The sequence below is a fragment of the Neodiprion fabricii genome, chromosome 6 (genome assembly GCF_021155785.1).
Source record: "Neodiprion fabricii isolate iyNeoFabr1 chromosome 6, iyNeoFabr1.1, whole genome shotgun sequence".
NCBI classification, from domain to species: Eukaryota; Metazoa; Arthropoda; class Insecta; order Hymenoptera; family Diprionidae; genus Neodiprion; species Neodiprion fabricii.
Window position 1 is genome coordinate 23,413,916 of NC_060244.1, and position 19,030 is coordinate 23,432,945.

At 44.3% G+C, this 19,030-nt stretch overlaps 1 protein-coding gene across 5 annotated transcripts in view; it reads right to left on the reverse strand.

Annotated features, from left to right (window-relative positions):
* The window catches only part of LOC124185057 (hemicentin-2-like), a 304,368-nt gene that overhangs the window by 205,330 nt on the left and 80,008 nt on the right, over positions 1–19,030 (reverse strand). For 4 of the 5 annotated variants that reach the window (XM_046575406.1, XM_046575405.1, XM_046575404.1 and 1 more), the window contains exon 1: positions 2,389–3,675. The exons of the other annotated variant lie outside the window; for it this stretch is intronic. The gene's annotated coding sequence lies outside the window, so the exon portion shown is untranslated. Of the gene's footprint in view, positions 1–2,388; positions 3,676–19,030 lie in introns of those variants that run through there. 5 annotated transcript variants of the gene reach the window in all.

The following is a 19,030-nucleotide window of genomic DNA, read 5'->3' on the forward strand; positions in this document are numbered from 1 at the left end:
CTGAAAGCGAATGACCACTTTTTGTACACACGGTAACAGCAAAACCTACCTAAACGCCGGAAGATAGGATTCTTCAATAAGTATACTAGACGGAAAAATAGAACATATTTTATTTATCAGATCACTGAATTTAATTGAACAAAAATATATTAAGGAAGAACTAAAAGACCTAATCACTAACGTAAGGATTAAAAAAAAAAAACTCGTGGAAAAGAATTGTGAATCCAGCAATCCTCGAAAAACTTTGTCCCATGATACGAGAAATATTTCTAATGCCTACTAATTTTAATAAAAATTACTCCAAGTTGCATACGTAACTTTATTTCCGTCCGAAATCTTATGCGAATCGTTTCTTCTTTTCGTCCAAAGAAAATTGATATTCTCGATGAAAAATCACCCGAATCTCTGGATTTGAGGCAATGGAAACCAGAGTCCGGAAACGTAAGAACCGGTGCAAGTTCTGAAAACGGATTTGGATTCGAGGCAGTTCCTTGTGGCCGGTATTATAATGGACGAAGGGATCAGGATCACGGGATAAAAAACGATTGTTAGCGATGCGTGATCTCCCGGGAACGCAGAGATGGACGAACGGAGGACGAATAGACGACGGAAGCTGAACGGACAAACGGATGGGAGAACGAATAAATGTTACGAGATATGAGGATGGCCGCGACCACGGCTTCGCGTTATAGGCACAAGCCGCCCCGGTAATCACGGGACGCTACAATACGCTCAAGATGACATGATAAAACGGACGATTATTTTATTACCATTATCAGACCTCGCCTAGGCTCCGAATCCGATAAACACAGCGTTGAAAATCGCAGGACTAATGTCAGCCCAATGAAAATGAACGGATTTATTTTTGCGAAATAAAATAAGTAAGTAATTTTACTGGTGTGTGTTTATTCGACGTCATTCTTCCACCTGATCTGCGGAAGAGAGAGAAAAAGATGAAGAAAAATTTCGTTCTTTTTTATGTTCAGGCTTCCCCGGATATTATAACGCGTTTCTAAAACGTTAGATTCGTGCACAGTTATATGGTATTAGGGTTGCACAGTTGATTGCGCACGATCGCTTCCAGTTTCAAACGCAGAAACTTTTACGAGGGTTTTGATTATTTTACGACAATGTCGTTAAACTTTATACATCAAGAGAATATAAATGTCTGACTATACAACGTTCGTCTTTGTCTCTCCAATGTCAACGTCAACACGAGTTCGAATAAACTATTTTATGACAATAATTACACACGCGCGGTAAAGGAATCTCTCAAATTTATTGAACAAATCGAGAGAAAACATTTCTGCGGAATAAATTATTCGCGATATTAGCGAAATCTTGTAAATTCGGCGAATGGCCGAACTGTGAATTAATAAAATAGATACCGAGAGAAAAGAACAAAAAAAAAAATTATGAAATGAAAATGAAAATAGTATTAAAGTGCACGGTAACGACAACTAGAAATTTCTCTCGACGGTTGTGAAATTGCAACGGTAAAATAAGAGGGCAAAATTTCACGGTACAACGACGTACTTTACGTCTCCGAAGTGCAGGTTGCAATTTCAAGGTATCGAGTACTGCTTGAGCGAACAATTACGTAACTGTCATTAATTCTGGAGGGTTTGAGCAGCTCCTACCGTTAATTGCGCGATCCAGACACTCAGGCAATCCCTGCAGGGCATATTGGGAGCCGTCACGACGTACTGTTCGACGTTCATGACCGGCGTCATGGTCCTTTGTCGAATAGCTGCCTGGGTGCAAGGATAGCTCTTTCCGCCGCAACTTGCGGGATGGTGAATCATCCGTGCAGCGAGCTACCGCAGTTTCGAACTTGAGAAAAGAAACGGCGGAGGCGTCGAAATTATACCGACGAAACGAAAGGACCCAAAGTGCAATTCCGCCCTCGTAGATCATTCGATATTAAATTGCCGACCGAGGCGGAGATGGCGACGGTGTCCCCTGAGTTATAACGTTACCGCTGCAGCATTGGAAAAAAACTCGGACTGGTGACGATATTTTCGAAGGACGGAAGAGCGGAAAGAAAAAAGTCGAAGTGGACGAAGGAAAGGGTATCGAGATGAGTGCAGCGATGATTCTCGAATCACGAGAAAACCGCCACACCAGCCTGAGGCATACGGCCATTTCAACTTTCCATAGTTTCTAACTCTTCCTGCAGCAGCTTATATCGCATATAACCACCTACATCGCAGATTCGCTCTTTCGCAGCCTTAACTTCTCTCCATGAATTCCGGAGCTTTTGAAAGCCGTATTTCGTCTCGTTCTAGTTTCAAAAGTTGCAGTGCAATGCAACTGCGGCGCGTCGACCAATGCTGTAATGTAAGCTAGGCTACATGTGCAGGAGTTACCGCTGCAGATCTGACTTACCGAAACTTTGTATGCCACCGTGTTCCGGTCTCCCTTTGAAACACAGAATTTTCTCACTTCGCTGGTAAAACACACTTTCGTTTAACCAAATCCCAGTTGTCGTATCACTTGTTTAAACAGCACGATTCTCAATTAGATATTGCGATATATTTTATAATTGTATATTATATTTAGTAAAACCATACGTTAGTCACTAATTAAACTGATTAATCACCGCTCGTTAATGGCCTTTAATTATCGCCAACTGACACGGCCAAAGTTAAGGGAGTGAGATCTTGAACCCCAGGGCTGGGTAACACTGAAAATACGGTTTTCGAAATTGTTTTACAAGTTATTTATGCACATAATGGAGCGATTTTTATTGCCTGTCACCATCAGGACGTTCATCTTTCCTGTATAAAACTTTTTTTAAACACTTTAGAAAACTTGTGGCACGCCACGTTAATCCTGTAGCAGTCACTCCGATATGCCTAAGACGGTTTTCAAGGGGCTTTAGAGTCGGTAACAACGCGAGGAAGGAGCCAAGGAGATTTGAAACAGGAGTCGCCGTTATGGATGACAATTTAATAATTTTACGGGCAATTGAATCAAGCCGAAGAGTCAAATTTCGCAGGTCTTTATAATCCATTAAATGCAAATTTAGCCATCAGCACCGTAACGTAACAATTAAGCCGGATCACTCGATTAGAGAATATATAGTTATTACTTGAATCGCTTTAATTAAATTCATTTGATTAAACTGCTTCTACCACGGCACACTTTTACCTTTGACGTGTCGTAAACTTTAACTGGTAACTCAATACACTATATAACGGGGACGCAGATAAGTTTAGAGAAGGCTACTCTTTACTTATGTTTGAAACAAAATAAAAATTAAATAAAACTTTTCTTTAGTTGTCATTAGTTGAAGGAAAAACTTTGGATTTCATTTTCTCTTCTTACGTAAGAAAGTATTACAACTACTGCATAGAGTAACGTTGCAATTCACTAATACAGCACGGTTAAAATGAACGTGAAACTACTTTCACAGTAATCGGTATACGCGTATCGAACTTTCATCATCTTTAAAATCGTTGTTACTTCGATGCAGAAATGCATTGAATACCGTATCCGTTCGCATCCGTACGCATAGAAACGATAATTGCGCGAAGTTGAGGGGCGAGTGGCTCGAGAACAACAAACAGCGTCGCTTCGGGCAACGATACTCCCTCTCCCGCGCCCCTTCCTTTCCTCGATCTTAATGCGATTCGGATAAATTTGACGCGCGAAGGTGCGTACGAAGCAACCGCCGCGAATGCTGACATCAGACTGAAACTCCCCGCGCAGCGCCAGCGTCGCGGCGACCAGCTCACAAACCAAAACCACCCCTAGCCGCCCGCAGCCTGAGCTTCGGTCCCTTCCTCCCTCTCCTTTCCCATCCCCTTGTTCTCCGGTCTCCCGGTGCCTCTCGTCCCCACCCACACCCCATCATACATTTTTAGATCCCGCGGCTAAGCCAAGGTGTGAATCTGCGAGTAAGGGGTTACTTTGAAGAATAAGCATTATTTCAAATGAATTATTCACAAATTTTTCAACCCTCAAAAGACGCGGAGCCGCGAGGGAAAAACTGGCCGCCGATGTCTGCAGGTGGAAACGAATGGATATGCATGACGTTGGTGGTAGTTGTGTTGTACCCCTTCGCCGTTTCATCGATTGTTTGTTTACCTTTTATTTTATCACCGAACGCTCACCGACTCTATTATACATACACCTCCCGCGATTTGAATAGCAAATCAATTCAATTACGGTTTACTCTCGGTCGTGAATTAACATTATTTTTCACCTCCGCATCCGTGTATAATGTTCGTTATGCAACACGGTTGATGCTCTGATTTTTTTTTTTTTTTCACCACACGTTATTTTATACAATCCACCGTATGCACAAACTGGTCATGACGTATACAGATTAACATAAAACATGCAAATTTTCTCTCTTCAGGTGGTGTAAAAAATCGGCAAGAATAACTGCGGAGTTCTAGCACATTTGAATTCCGTTTAGGGCTGTAGAAAATTTTTTTCATCCTTTTCGATCAGCTGCCAGAGATTTTTAAAAGTTGTAGTAAAAGTGGTGAAGTTTGACTCGTTCAAAATTAATCATCGTATAGCCCGCGAATAATTCAGCAAATTTCAGGAGTGAATCATGTATTGTAAATTTTTGAAATTGAAGGAATTTATACTGCTTTGCAATGCGTTCTAGACAATGGTGACTTCGGTTAGTACCTACAGCCAAAATTCATTGTACCCGCGTGTAAATTTACTTAAACCGCGGATCGGTAACAGCGACGCTCAACTGACGCTCTCACTCTCGAGTTCCAATCAACACAACCAACCGTATAAACACAAACACTCGTGTATACGTGCCTGCACACCCCGCTGATGCGTCTCAAGCGATCCAACTAGATACAGGAGTAGAAACACGCTTGTTAGTACGCCAGTAGAGAATCATGTTATGCGTCAGACTTCAAACAGCTAAGCGAGTCGCCTCGCGCCCGTCGAATGACGTTGCTATTTTTTTTTCGCTTCTATTCACTCATTCTTTCGTTCCCGTTTTACACCTGTTGCGAATGAGCAGTTCCAATTTTTTCAGCATTGCGTCAAAGTTGAGTGATTATACACAACCGTTGTCTAGGTCTTTAATGCTTCAAGAAATGCGCTCAATGTCCGACCGAGCGTTGATCCACTCCACTTGAGAAATACGGCGCCGCGCCGCGGGATATAAAAGTATAATTATCGTTGTTTATTCGCGTCCATCCTTATCATACTGTTGACAGTCAGGGTGGAAAAAATGTGGACAGGATACTGATACGTAACCGCTGTATGAATAATGTATCTCATTAAAACTCGCTATCGGATTGTGTATCGGATGTTGTTCGCTTGGCTATATTTCGACGACTTTTACCGATTCGGCCACGGAAATAATAATATAAATACAACATGCTAAAGGAAAATTGTTTTACTAGTTGATTATCCTAATGGAAATGACGCAGCGATCGATCAAATTTGGACTTTAGACTCGACGTGTTTACAGTTAAAGTATAAGAGTGGAATTGACGTGTCTGAATAATTACTTCTACCTCGTAATCGTATCGTATAAGGTACATTTACGCGTTAATTATTAAATATCGATTGCATACGCTACATAGGTTTGTGTCAGCTGTTCAAACCAAGGGTGGAAAAAAATGGAGAAATGATAACTTGAGATTTTTTCTTCCTCCCTTCATGTGTTACTAGCTGCTGGTAAATTCAGTCTGGTCTGATATTGAATCGATTTCTTTCCGTTTCTTTTCTTCTGATATCGGGCGGTTGTCGTTACTTTCGTAATATAGGAGCCCGATGGCCCGAATCGTAAGTATTAACTTTAACTCGTCAACTTTTCGAAAGTTGAAAAACGTTATTAGGGTTTATCAGCTGTATTATAACTTTATACCTGTAGGTGAAACTTTTGCCTACGAGGCTTCAGACCTCCCGAGAATAATTTTCATACACCTACATCGTTATACCGTTTATATATTTACAACAGAAATAAAAAGCATATATTTATCGTTTAGCTTTCATTTTATAACACCGGAGAGGGAATGCTCCTTCGATTTACCAGGATTGATCCGTAAAAAGTAGAAAAGAGGAATATAAAGGTAATATTTTGATGAAAGTAGAAAGTTGTCGACACTCACTGTTCAAGTTCAGGTCCAATTATTTCAGCCAATTAGGTGTCTGGAATCCCTCCACGAAACGTCACCTGCGTACGTATAGAACGGTGGTACATGGGAACAGACGATATAACTTTATAAATCTACGGGGTGATCTGAAGTGAAAAAATAAGCACCCGTCAAAATATTTTGAGGGGTAAAATCGTGAAGAAAAATAATCTACAAGAATTCAGTTTATGGCGAATAATTATCAGCACATAAATTATGAGCAAACTCGTGAGCATCCCTCCCGAATTTCGGCGGATTAAAAGTACACAGATTTTCATCGAAGTCAATCCGTCGGATTAAACTGCCAGCCGAGGTATATTCCAACCCCCGTCTCATGCGGCGATATTTAATTGGCATCAAATAGTCAATCGATCATCTCGTTGGTTGAAGGGCTCTCGCAGAACCTAGACACCCGGTAGGGGCGGAGAATGAACTACTTCGCGAGCTAAGAGGGCGAGAGAGAGTAAAGGGTGAGTGCCGAGGGTGGAGGGTGGAAGGTGGAAGGTAGAGAAGCGGTTCGCTGGCCATTGTCCTTCGAATCTCTTCGGTGGAGTTGAAGCTATCTTCAGCCGGTGTCTGCGCAGGGTCTGTGATATTTTCCCGAAGTCCCGGTGACCCCGATGATAAGAATTAATTGACGCCTCAGCACTTTCAGTACGATTTTTTTTTTTTTTTTTACTCCTCCCCCGGCAATCCTCCCGGTCTATGAAACTTTCGTCAAAGTTGCAGGCTTCGCCATTGTCTTACGGTGTGGATAATTGAAGGATTGACAGCAGGGGGCGCGGGGCCGAGGCTATTAGTTTATTACTTTGCGCGGGCAGCACCTCGCCTTGAATTATTACCCGGTATCTCGAGCCGAGGCGTTGACCGAGTGGGCAGGAATTACGAAAAAGAATCGGATCGCGAATCGCGGGGAGTTTCCGCGAGTCAATTTGACGTTCGCGGGGGTATGAAAGGAAGTTGCGAATGGGGTAGTTCGGCGAACGGGAAATAAACAAGCGAAAACTTTTCCGTGTACCCGGAGGCCGTTTCTCACACAGGCGGGTGATACCGATACCATCTTATGAATAATCAATCAATCCAACATGGCGACGACTGGTAGCTCAGAGGACGGGCGTTGTGTGCGCTACTTTCGTAAAACGTATCGCGCCTATATCCCGGGGCTTATCTCAATCCAAATTCACATCACTTCCACCGGTCTCTATTCATTACGAATTCGTAGGCAGATAGTCGATTCCTGCCTACGACGGTATACCTACCCTCCCTCCGTATACGCATGCATCCGTCCGCGCGTGTGTGCGGCTGCAGGTTTGCCCGCGCGTGGAAGGCGGCATGTTCCGGATCCCTCAGTCCCTTCATGGTTATATGTATCGAGGTATAAGGTCTCCATATAGCTTTTGGATATACCGGCACTACTTTTCTATACCGGCCTACCCACCCTATACCGCGTTCATAAGACGCCGGGAACATGGAATAATTTACGACACAATCGAATAAAGTTGAAGGCTCCCCCGAAAATCCCCGCGAGGGTGTGGAATATAAAATACCGACGCTGAACAACCCGCTCTTGGTAAACTGTTGTAAAATTGTTCAGTCGTTTCGGTGTCTTCCGAGTTTGGTAATCTTATTTCACCCTCGTTTCGCTTTACATACTCACCGCATCGACGTCGACTGCGGGCAGAGATCATTCCTCAGTATTCCGTCAAGCCTCACAATTGCGAACAGTCTCGCATTGCACCGGAATCGGACAAATTTGTCCTCGCTGCAGCGGCAGGATCTCGACCATCGTCGCCGCCCTTCCTGGACAAGCATTCCTCGCGTGCCTTGGCCGATGTCTGAAGCCATTGCGTCACTCGATTCATGGCCGTTGGTCACGAGGTGAATGCTACTCCCGACATTCCCTTCACTTCGCGCATCCCGCGATCCGTTCATTTCAATAACAATAACTTGGAATTTGCAAATCCACGCTCGCCATAGTCTTCACTGGGCCAGTTGCAATCACGAGATAACTTACCCGGGGAGATAATAGAACCGTGTACGTATATATTATACAAACCGATGGAACAGATCGTGCGTGATAATCGTAGCTCACGCTCAATTTCTCCGACGTACACCTGCGAATGGAAACTCAGACGGATTTTCGACCGTTTCGACAGACGCGAGAAGTGGAAATTTTTTTTTTTTTTTGATCATTTCCAAAGAATCTTATCGAAAACAGTGAGAAGTTGGGAAGAAACGAGAGGGAGGCTCGTCGAAGAAGTAGGTACTTTTTAATCAAGTTCACGTCTCCGACGAGGATAATGTTTTTTTTTTCAACGGCCGAAAACTTTGCCCCTCCTCCCGACCCCCGATTTCGGAAAAGTAAGTAAGGGTCGTTAGGCAGGGTGACGTGGGGTGCCACCGACATTTGTCATTGTGGATATTTTCCCGCGGCAGAGTAAAAAAGTGAAAGAAAGAAAAAAATCAACAAAGACGAAGACGAAGACGCGAGCGAATTTGATACGATATAAGATCGGAATAATACATCGAATCGAACGAAATGCCTTTTCAGGAGTTCTTTTGAGCTTTCAAGGCTCGGAACAATATCTGACTCGAGATTGGGGTCTCGCGAAGTCCCACGGGTAAGAAGTGTTATCTACACTCCCCAAACCCGGTTCTTGCCTCCATCTTCGTCCGTTCTTTCCTTCGTTCCTTCGTCTATGCGCCCCCCGACTGGCACAGCGATTCGAGCAATGGTCCGTATACCTGTGTACGTACAAGGACGCCAGACACAGCTGTGTGTATCGTGACGGGGTAGAACGGGCTGCCAAGATACACCCACTCACTCCCATTTTAATCACTACTTCTGATAACATCGCCGATTGGATCGGGGACCTTCGCCGCGCCAACTGTTTTCCAAAGAAATGTATTATGGTACGAGTATGAGGCTGTATGGCTGTGAGGATGTAACGACACGGCCTGCAGACGATTAAAACTCGCAGCATGACTGCTTCTGATAATACGACGAGGGGGTTAACGGCCTACGAACGGTTTCGAAATATCCCGATTAAAGGGGTGGGATAAAATGTTCTGACGTACATTTAATACCTGGATCGTTTTTCTACATCCGTGCATTTATTTTTTTTTTCCAACTCTATTAGCCGTCACGTGCTTTTGAAAGAGTCTCAAATTCAAACGAGTTAAAAAAATTTTACCGCATTATTTCGGTCGAGAGGAATTTCTCACCAAAATTATAATACGATTTCTCGAAACACGGTAGACGTGCGGAACTGAGACGAGAAATTTACTCTTGAAGATAGAATTTTATTGCAAAAGATGATAGGAAGGGCGTTTGTTGCGGTCTGTTGTTGTCTAGGAATGGTGGGTACGTGGAGTGTCCGTTACACCGCATGATGGGTTTGCGGGGGTATTTTCCGGACGTGGGAAAGTTACTTTCAGAGTTGAAAACTTTAGCAAGTAAAAGTCAAGTGTCTGAAAACTCATAGGCTTATTTATTGCCTCTGTATACGTCGTGGCGGGAAATAATTTGTTCTATTGTCATCGTCAAAGTTAGCAAGGATATTTGATCCTAAAGAGATAATATTGTACTTGAGAATAACTTGATCATGTTTCAGTTTTGAGCACGTGAACTGAGAATTTATTTTTCTCGCTTCTTCGTACCTTTTACGAAATTTTTAACAAGGCACAGAATTCAATACCTTCTGCTTTCTGGAAAAAAAATCTAAGTATGTATTTCGAACAAAACGAAAGTGTTGAAATAAGGCGAAAACTAAAACACTTAAGATTCCTACCTGAAATTCCACTTCTTGTTTGGACATGGAATACGACATCTTTTGATATTGACGCCGAAGAGTTCCAGTTTCTAGAAATCTCTTCTTGCACAAGGCATCGCGAAAGTTTTTTCTCTCTTTCTGGTTAGCAAAAAAAAAAGTAAATCAAAGAGGTCAGCATCAAAGACCGGACGAGAAACGGGATGGAATGCCTCTCAAACGGAGCGGAGTTGATGATCAAGCTCCGTTGGTCAATAAGTCACCCTTTATAAACCTCCTCGACTCTTTAAACCCAGACTTCGTTATCCTCCGTACAATAATTGCACCTTAATCGCATTCTCATTACCGCCAAGTTTGGAGACCGAATGAGTTTGGTTCAGAGTTCTGCGGCACATGGCTTTGTACCGGCTTCATGAACATACAAAATGCGCGTCCGCGGCGCACGATCGATCATCTATCGACAACTACCGAGAAACATGAGTTCGGCAAGAGTTGAAGTAACAGCCGAGCTTTTGTTTCATTCCATTCTGAAGCGTGAGAACTTGCAAAAAGTTTGGCTCGTAAAACGTTGGTTTATGCGAAGGTCGAAATCGTGATGTAACAATTTTGCCTGCTGGCGGCGGTGGTTTGGGGTAACTTATGTGGCCGAGGCCCAACCCCACTTATTGTTAACTCCTTCTTAGCCCGCGCAGGTGGCAAGCTGAAGTACAACTTTCATTCCGTCGGGATTGAAGGTGTCGTCTATCCGTGGGTGGTTTGCTGGTAGAAGATTGTGGCAGGATAGTTAGGGGATAAGTGACAAGTTTGTGTAGTTTGTAGGTCGTTGGATCACTTATGCATGTGGTCCCGGCAGAATCGCATCTTGTTGTTCCCCACAGCCTCGAAAGATGGGAAGTTATACGGTCACGGCAAAGGATTTACGAAGCCAGCTCCTTTCGCCACGTCTCTCTCACTTCCCAGCCAACGATCTTCCGCATCCCGAGGGACTTTTTGGGGCGTTTACACGTCGTGGTGATGCGGAACAAACAGCACCAGACACTATGAAAAGTGTGACACTGCCGATAAACACCTCGTCAAAGGCTCGATTCCTCTCTCGTTGATCGCGCGAGCCGCGACCCACCGACCGGAATAGAACATTGCGCAATTAAACTGAAAATTATATAATCGCCAGATTTAACTCCATCACCGATTTGGAGACCCTGAATGACCACGAATCGAAATAATGAGCCACACACCGAAACGAGCAGTTGAAACAGAATTCCAAAAGAAATAATAAAATTGAAATTGTGCAGAGTGTTGGAAAGTTTAAACTATCAAGCTTTGCAACGAAGTGGAAACTCCGGAGGTGGAATTTTTGGGAAAAGGTGCTAGGATTTCCCGTCGACGGAACCGACGATTAATGATTGGTTGGTTCGTCACCTGTCGGATCGTGCGGTATCACGTGACTAACGACGCGGCAACAAAAGAAAAGCTTCCTCGCTATCGGCCGAGTCTATGACGCCTGGATCTGACGCTCGTTTGTTTTAAACAAAATATAGTCAGTCGGGGAAAGCACGCCTTTACGCCGCCGCCCTTAGAGGGTGAAAAAAAATTCACAACTAGGCGCGGCCCGAAGTTTTCCCTGGAGGAATCGCACCACATAGGATTTACCTTGTTACAGTAAGAGCTTCCTGGCGATTCTGACGGCGAAAAGTAAGTGGGTGCTTACCGAGGTTCCTACGCGTTCCCGGCTCATCGTGCAACGACGTGACTGCCGGTTACGCCATTTTGAATAATTCGTCGAGCCTCATTTGTTTTTCTTTTTTCTTTATTCATTCTTTCTTTATTTCCCCCTTTTCATCCCTCCAGCGCTACTTTCCTTCTTCCTTACCTCCTAAACGCACGAACGACAGGAGGGTAGTGACTCTAATTCGTCTTCTGCCCGATTCATTTCAGCTTGATGTCACGCCTCTCCCAGGGGTGGTGAAAAAAGCACATACTATGTATTCCTGGAAATATATCACCTGCGAGCTATGCCAGTCCATTTCCGCGCTGGTAACAAACTCCATATCCTGCTGACAAGCCCCATTTGCATACCGACCACGCATTAAGAACGCGCATGCATATGTATACCATATAACCTCGAGTAGGTATGCACCGTTTGAGTCGCTTGCGAAATAACCGAAGGATAAAAAATAGAAAACAAAAGGAGTCTCGCCGTGCTATATTGTGGAGAGAAAATGATTGCATACCTATATGCCGGAGTGTTTCTTCCACTTGGGTAAATTCAAAACGAGACAAAACATTCGCGTATACGCAGGTTGTAGCCTCGCCTGAAAGACAAAACAAGACGAGGAACGAGTAGAGAAAGATGGAGAGAAACCGTAGGGTGAAAGAAAGTCGAGGGTTCTGTTTGAACAAACAAAGTGGATGGCACTTGCCGCCGGTGGTAATGCGGTGACGGTAATACATACTTTTCTCTTCTCTTCCATCCTTTTCTGTTCTCCTTCTCTCCTACAACAAGCCTTGTCCGTAGTCACTGTCGCAGGCATGCGACTCCCAGCTTAAAATAAGACTCTCGCACTGTGTAGGTATTCAAGCACACAGTGATCATATTCGGCGAGTCGGGTCCCGCCGTCTGACAATAACTTTATAGGCTTTTCGCCGTATTTACCGGCTTTGGTTCGGTGTAAACAGTCACTCAATCATCTTCACGTAGCTGCAGCTAGCTTACCCAACGCGGCCAGACCACCGTTCCATGGCGGCGCTCGCGTCTCAGGATCTTCGGAGCTATAATAAGGTTTTGTGCAGCTGTACTCATAGTCTGGCGTCTACCCAAGAGGCGTGCTGCTACTTACACTTATCTTCCCGTGGATGACGAGCGTTGCCTTTGGGAAAAGTATGAGCTCAACCGTTGAAAATTGGTCGTTCGCATGCTGCGAAGCTTGCATCGTATTCGCATATGCTCCGAGAGAATTACTCTCGTTACTATCATGGCCGGTATTATGGATCCGAATACCCGCGCACCGTCGCTTCGAAATTCAGTCGGGCTCCTTTTATTTTACACACCCTTGTAGTACGAGTATTTTGGGGGAAAAATCGACAATGAATGATCCTGGGACAAAGAGATATTCGGAAACGTCGTTGTGTGCCGATAAAATGTCGACGAGAAAATTTCACCGAGCGTATCTGCGGTTGGATAGATACTTCTTTGGCTTCAATTTTTCGACAGCCCTTGGGATCTTTTAAAAACGATAAAACGCCCCACGTACAGGCACCAGCGTATACACTTTATTTGGAAAGCTGCGACAACCGCCTGAGCGTATCGTCTTTCGCGATAGTAGTAGGTGGGCGAAACGACGCGGTGCGGAGCCTGGCAGCAAAGATCCGTTGCTTTAGGCTCCATCGACCAATCCCGTGGGGTTTCATGAAATTGCTGCGTGCAATTCGCATCGCGTAATTATGGTAAACGTAGGCGGAACGGAAACCCTGTCGAGGCTATCTACGACCTTGGCAGACCTCAATCCACATTCTGCATACCACAGCCGAGCTCTGGGAGATGAACTACTCGTCTACTAGGACTAGCTGCCGCGAAGTAATCGGCCACTGCCACTGTCTACATTACGCATATCCGGTACCAAATTATTCGCAAATTAAGAAGGCAGAGTTTCTATTGAAACCCCAACGATGTGATTATTATGACTACTGTAAGATTATCGAGATTTTACTGAATGATTTGCATACACATTATAAATTTGTCCTGCTGCAAGTGAGATTCACACCAATGATCGAATGATCTGCAGATTGTCCTGCCACAGGATATTCGATGGATTCGATGGACGAATATTCGCATCAACTTTATACCATTATAGGTACTATGGACAACTGAAAGCAGATATAGAACATGGAGGTGTTACCAGTCCCAAGTGTTCGCAGCAAATTGCAATAACGAAGGGGACGTTTTCCGAGGAAAACCCTAGTCCGTCCGTGGCCATTGTCCAAGCATAAGCCCGGACGAAGGTGGCTGGTCGAGTTGGTCGGATTTGTCTTCGAGGGTTCCGCGCATTTGAGGTTCGGAGTCCCGAACCACACGGAGTGTAACTACGGACAACGGCAAGCCGCAATCCATGCGTTCCAAGCAAAGAGGATGAAAGAAGAAATAGCAGTAGCGTTGTCCAGGTCGGGCGTAAGCCACGCGTCAAGTGGAGCATTGGCGTTACAAACATTGAGTAAAATCCAACGATTTGCAGAATGAGTATTTATGGTGGGCGTATGGTCTGGACGAAAATAAATATCGTCGAAATCCTCGAGACTCGCCATGTCACCTTGGATACACAGCGGGGGTTGCTAAGACTCGAGAGTGTTGCCCGGCTACGCAAGAACTAACTTCGCAATATCCGGAAGAGATGAATGTGAGAATTTTTACTGCGTATCCCGGACCGTGAATAAAACACCACGCAGCGGAGGCGAGACCATCGGATGCACGGTTGCGAACAACAAGGACAATTTGAGAGAGAGAAGAGATAAAAGAGCGGGGAGGACATATATCGCCGTGCTACTTATTGGTCTCGTCCAAGGCCTGCCGATCAACGGTTGTTCAATCGTTTTAAAAATATTTTTGTCGCTTATACCGCAGTGCCAGGAAGGAGAATTATTACACGCAAAGCCCAGATGAGGAGTCTCGTAGCGTTTGCTCAGCGAATATAGTACTCGACTCGCTGAGTACAGTCAGTTCACCAAATCCACCTTAATTCCCGGCTATAGTTCAACAGGAAATTAGTACTGGCCACTTGGCAAATAGCAATATGACCGCGGCGTAGCGGTGGACCACCAGAGATGCCGGGCTTGCCAGTGATATCCTTCGGGCTCTATCCGCCATTAGACCATAGACCATCCGAGTCGTACGACACCGTACGAATATAGATAATATCATCTGCACAGCCGGTGCGCATAAATTGTTCTCAGTATTGCAACACGAGGAGGAAACACCGTTCGAGACATGGATGAGGGGGTCGTGACTGGCCAACGACGAAGCTGACTCGCTGTAAAACTGCAGTACACCGTAAGTCAACTGTGAAACAAGGAGAAAACAGTGGCCCAACGACGTACGTGTCATAAAATCCAGTAGATATAAAATTCCAGAACGTCGAGTCTTCGAAATAGCCGCGATAGGAACTCCCAAAAGTGCCACTGCAACTTTTCCCTTGCAATTATGTTTATCCTATGTACATAGATGACGTTTCAAATAATTGTTCGATTGAGCGGTGATATCGTGCAGCTTGTCTTAAAAACTGTTGGCGTTGAAAATGCGTCAACAATTTTTTTAGTATAGACAAAAAAAAAAAAAAAAAAGTTACAAATTCCATTTACTACTTTGAGGATTAGCGCGCTTTTGTTGTTGACGTTACTACAATTTTTTTAATCACAACTTTTCTCCGCGGTAAATTAGATTCTGGATTGATTAGGTAACTCGGAGTATTGGATCCCGTGATCCAATCCCGTGATTGGAAGTCATAATTGCCTGAACGAGATGGTTCGATCAATTCATTTATAAAGGCAAAATTCCATCACGCCAAACATTCGAATTGTAGATATTAAACGTCTTTATACAGTGTACACTGAACCAAATGACAGCGATTAGCACGCAAATCTCAACTCTAAAATATCATCTTCAATTGACTAATGACCACGTTTCTAAATAGCATTTTTTTGTTAGGAAGTCCAGGGCTTGGGTGGATTCGAAGCGAGAGCCAATCTGGCGATCAATTGAGTACAGGAAATGAGTCGTGTATTTTTTTTAAGAAGCTATATCGCACTCATTATCATCAGAGTAATTCTCAGACAAATGTGCGCTCAGCCTTCAGGTATAAGGTATACACCTAATGCGTAACTGTTTCGCTGAGAAGCAAGTCATTGTGAAAGTTTTAATTTCAGCAAATAATTGTTTGCTTGTAAACAGGTTTGAACTACTTGACATTCATGAGGAACTCATTTCGAATAGTAAGCAAATGAAGGTGGGTAGTAGTGACTGAAGGGAAACGTACCTCGAGTGACTAAAATATCGTAGAGTAATTAGTTAAAGTACCTCCACTTGCTAATAATTTACGGGAAAATTACAACAGAATGTACGCTTTAAGAGAGTAAGAAAATACTTGCACGATACGCAATTTAAAATGATAAATTCCGCATCGAGATAGAGTGAAAATAGCTAGCTATTAGTGAGAACAGTGAAAATAGCGGAAAATCGGAATGAAATTCTCGAGTCCTTTGAGAGAAGTAGGGTGAGGTGACGCACGGCCACAGCACGGTAGATAGTGTATACCAGGCTTTCGTCCGAAGCCAGAAGGTTATTGTCACGACCCGATTGCACCCCGTGTCGTTTCGAGGACTTCTTTGCTGCATCGAGATCGTCTCTCTACTTTACTCGACTACAGCGTCAACTCGGGTGGCTTTTACGGGCATCTCGCCATCATCGTAAAGCCGGGAAGAAGAGAGAAACCCCCGTCCGCCACCCGACCTCATATCCACCTCCACCCCCATCTTTGATCCTCGGACAATTCTCCTCTCACAAAGTGAATTCCAATACATTGGAAGGGAACCGGACAAGCTCAGGCGAGATTTGAATGTCGTGCTTGGGAATTGGCAACGGAAAGGAATTGGTTGTACATATCGCTATTCCTGTTTCTTCCCTCCCTTTTCCCCGTCTCGCTGTACAGAAATCAACCGAGCGAGCTTTTCCAGAACCACGTGCCTCCGTTAGTGCCTCGCAATCTCTGTCGGCACTGGGCCGTTACAAAAATCGTCGTCGAATCGTTGTTTCAGTCAATCGTGAGACCCCAATCAAGTCCAGATAAAATACCAACGAACCCGTGCCGGTAGCCTCTGGTTACCGCCGATTACGAGGGTGAGAAGGAACCGAATAAATGAATAAAACGGGATTATAAAAAGTGCGGATAAAAGGTAAAAGCCCTGTTACTTTCTCAGGCTCGTACCTCCCCGGCTAATGCACCCCGATCAATCTTTACGCTCCCAATATCCAAACGCGTAACAACTGTATCGTAAATATACAACAAGATCGAACAAATTATTATAACCGTGCGTAAAAAACCCGCGGTTGACTGCAAGGATACACACGTACCGTGATGTAATAAAAAATATACCCATGCCATGCGCGTACGCCGTGTATTATACGAGCAAAACGATTTTGCAAATATACTTCTCTCGCAAACTAACTCTCAATGTAAATATGCGTATACACGGACGCACCGTCCACGTATACGTAGGCAGAAAAATATAAATACATAGCCGTAGGTGAAAAGACCCGGCATTCAGCGCGCAAAGGACGAGGACTCGCCTGTAGCCTTATAACCGTGTCTTTCAAGCGGGAGTAAGAAGCGTGGAAAATGTTCCGCAATGTTGCGCAAACGAAATGTATACCCCCTCCCCTCTTCTTCCTTCCTTTCTCCCTTCCTCCCTCCGCCCTCCTACCCTCGGCTCGCTGTCTCCGCGTGTGAAACGCCGCCGTCATCTTGGATATGTGGCACGTGAAATCTGACACGCCGTTAAAAGCATCGTCGACGTGCCGGGGACTCGAGTTCTTCCGCCCTACCCATCGAACAGCTTCCAGGGTCGACAGAAGGGTTGATCCTTAGACTCGCGGCCTCGTCCTTTCTCGTCCTCCCCGCTCGTTTAATCGCGGTTGCTTAATCTCTTGTCGACTCCGATCCTAGAATTGTCGCCGAAAGCTGACGACCCAGCACGCTTTGGCTCAAGGCCTAATGCGCCAAATCTCTCCGCTCAACGAAGAGCATTTCCATCTAATTGTCGTTTCATTACAATTCTTACTCTCACTTTACCTAATCATCGATGTCCGTCCCCCGCACTTTCTGTAATAGTTTTTTAATTATATTCTCATCGACAAATTTCCGGTACAACATTCCTTGTTAAATATTCTTGAATTAAACATCGCCGGGAGCAGATATTGTTGGACACAAAAAAATCTTCCGATACAATCCCAAGGTAGGGGAGAACGCGCGGGAAACAAAAAAAAAAAAAACTTTTTACCGCTTTACGGCTCGAAACGAGAATATAATTAGCTCAATTCAATCTACTTGCCAGGTTTAACTTTCGTAAGCCATAAAACTTGGAGAGAAATTTCTTTTTGTATTCTCAAGCGCAATATTGATATTTGAGTATGTTAATTGTAATCAAATATTCAGGAGGGATGTGAAAAGGCGATTTAATAAGTGTTTTAACTTTCTGATCCAAATTAAGTTAAAATTATTCTTTTCCGTTATCTTCTCAAGAAATCTCTCCCTTTTCCGACAAATGCATCGAAATAATTCAAGGCTCCGTGATTTGAACTTAAGGATTTATAAAGACGGATTTTGATTTGGCCTCAAACGACTCCGACGGAAATCGGTTTTAAATTCAGATTGATTTCCACCAGCGCTCAACCATGAGACGTTTGTTTTTCTACACCACAAGGCGAGTCGATTATCGTAAAATAATCGTGAAGATCCAGTTAAGTCAGATCAAATATCTAAATTATAAAAGTAAACGAAAAATTATACGCACGGGAAAAATAAAAACATGAATAAGAGTTGACATGCATGGTAAAGCAGTTAATTCTGCAAGTCCCGCGGCTGTAGTTTATTCGTGTTTAGCATTCCGTTTCTATTAGCATGACCTGTAATCCGGTGTAAATTTCCGATTTCACGTCACTCGCGGCTCGAGATAAAGCCGAAGTGAAACGATCGTTTTCACTTAGGGCAACGCCGCCGAAAAGGCCGAGCTTGCACCTTTTCGAGCTTGCGTTATCTGTGCTCTCTAAGCAGGCAACGTGCAACGCTTAATATTTGTCCGTTCAAAGCTCTAATACGGCCGGCTGCGGTCCTGGGACATCGGCGCCTCGGGTCGTTCTCTTTAACGATTATTGGCTTGCGGTAATTCTCTAATCTCTCCTGTCAGCGTTTCCATGTTTCCGTTTCAATATGGCCGACGTTTCCGATTAGATTCGGCCGTAGGTGGCGGCGCAACACCGGATCTTATAACGGACGCGCGTGCAGCAGCTCGCAGCAACGGGGACTTCTTATCGAGCTGTCGATCGGGTGGAAACTTGGAGGAGATTAAAAATTTCCCGAGAAAAGATATCAGCCG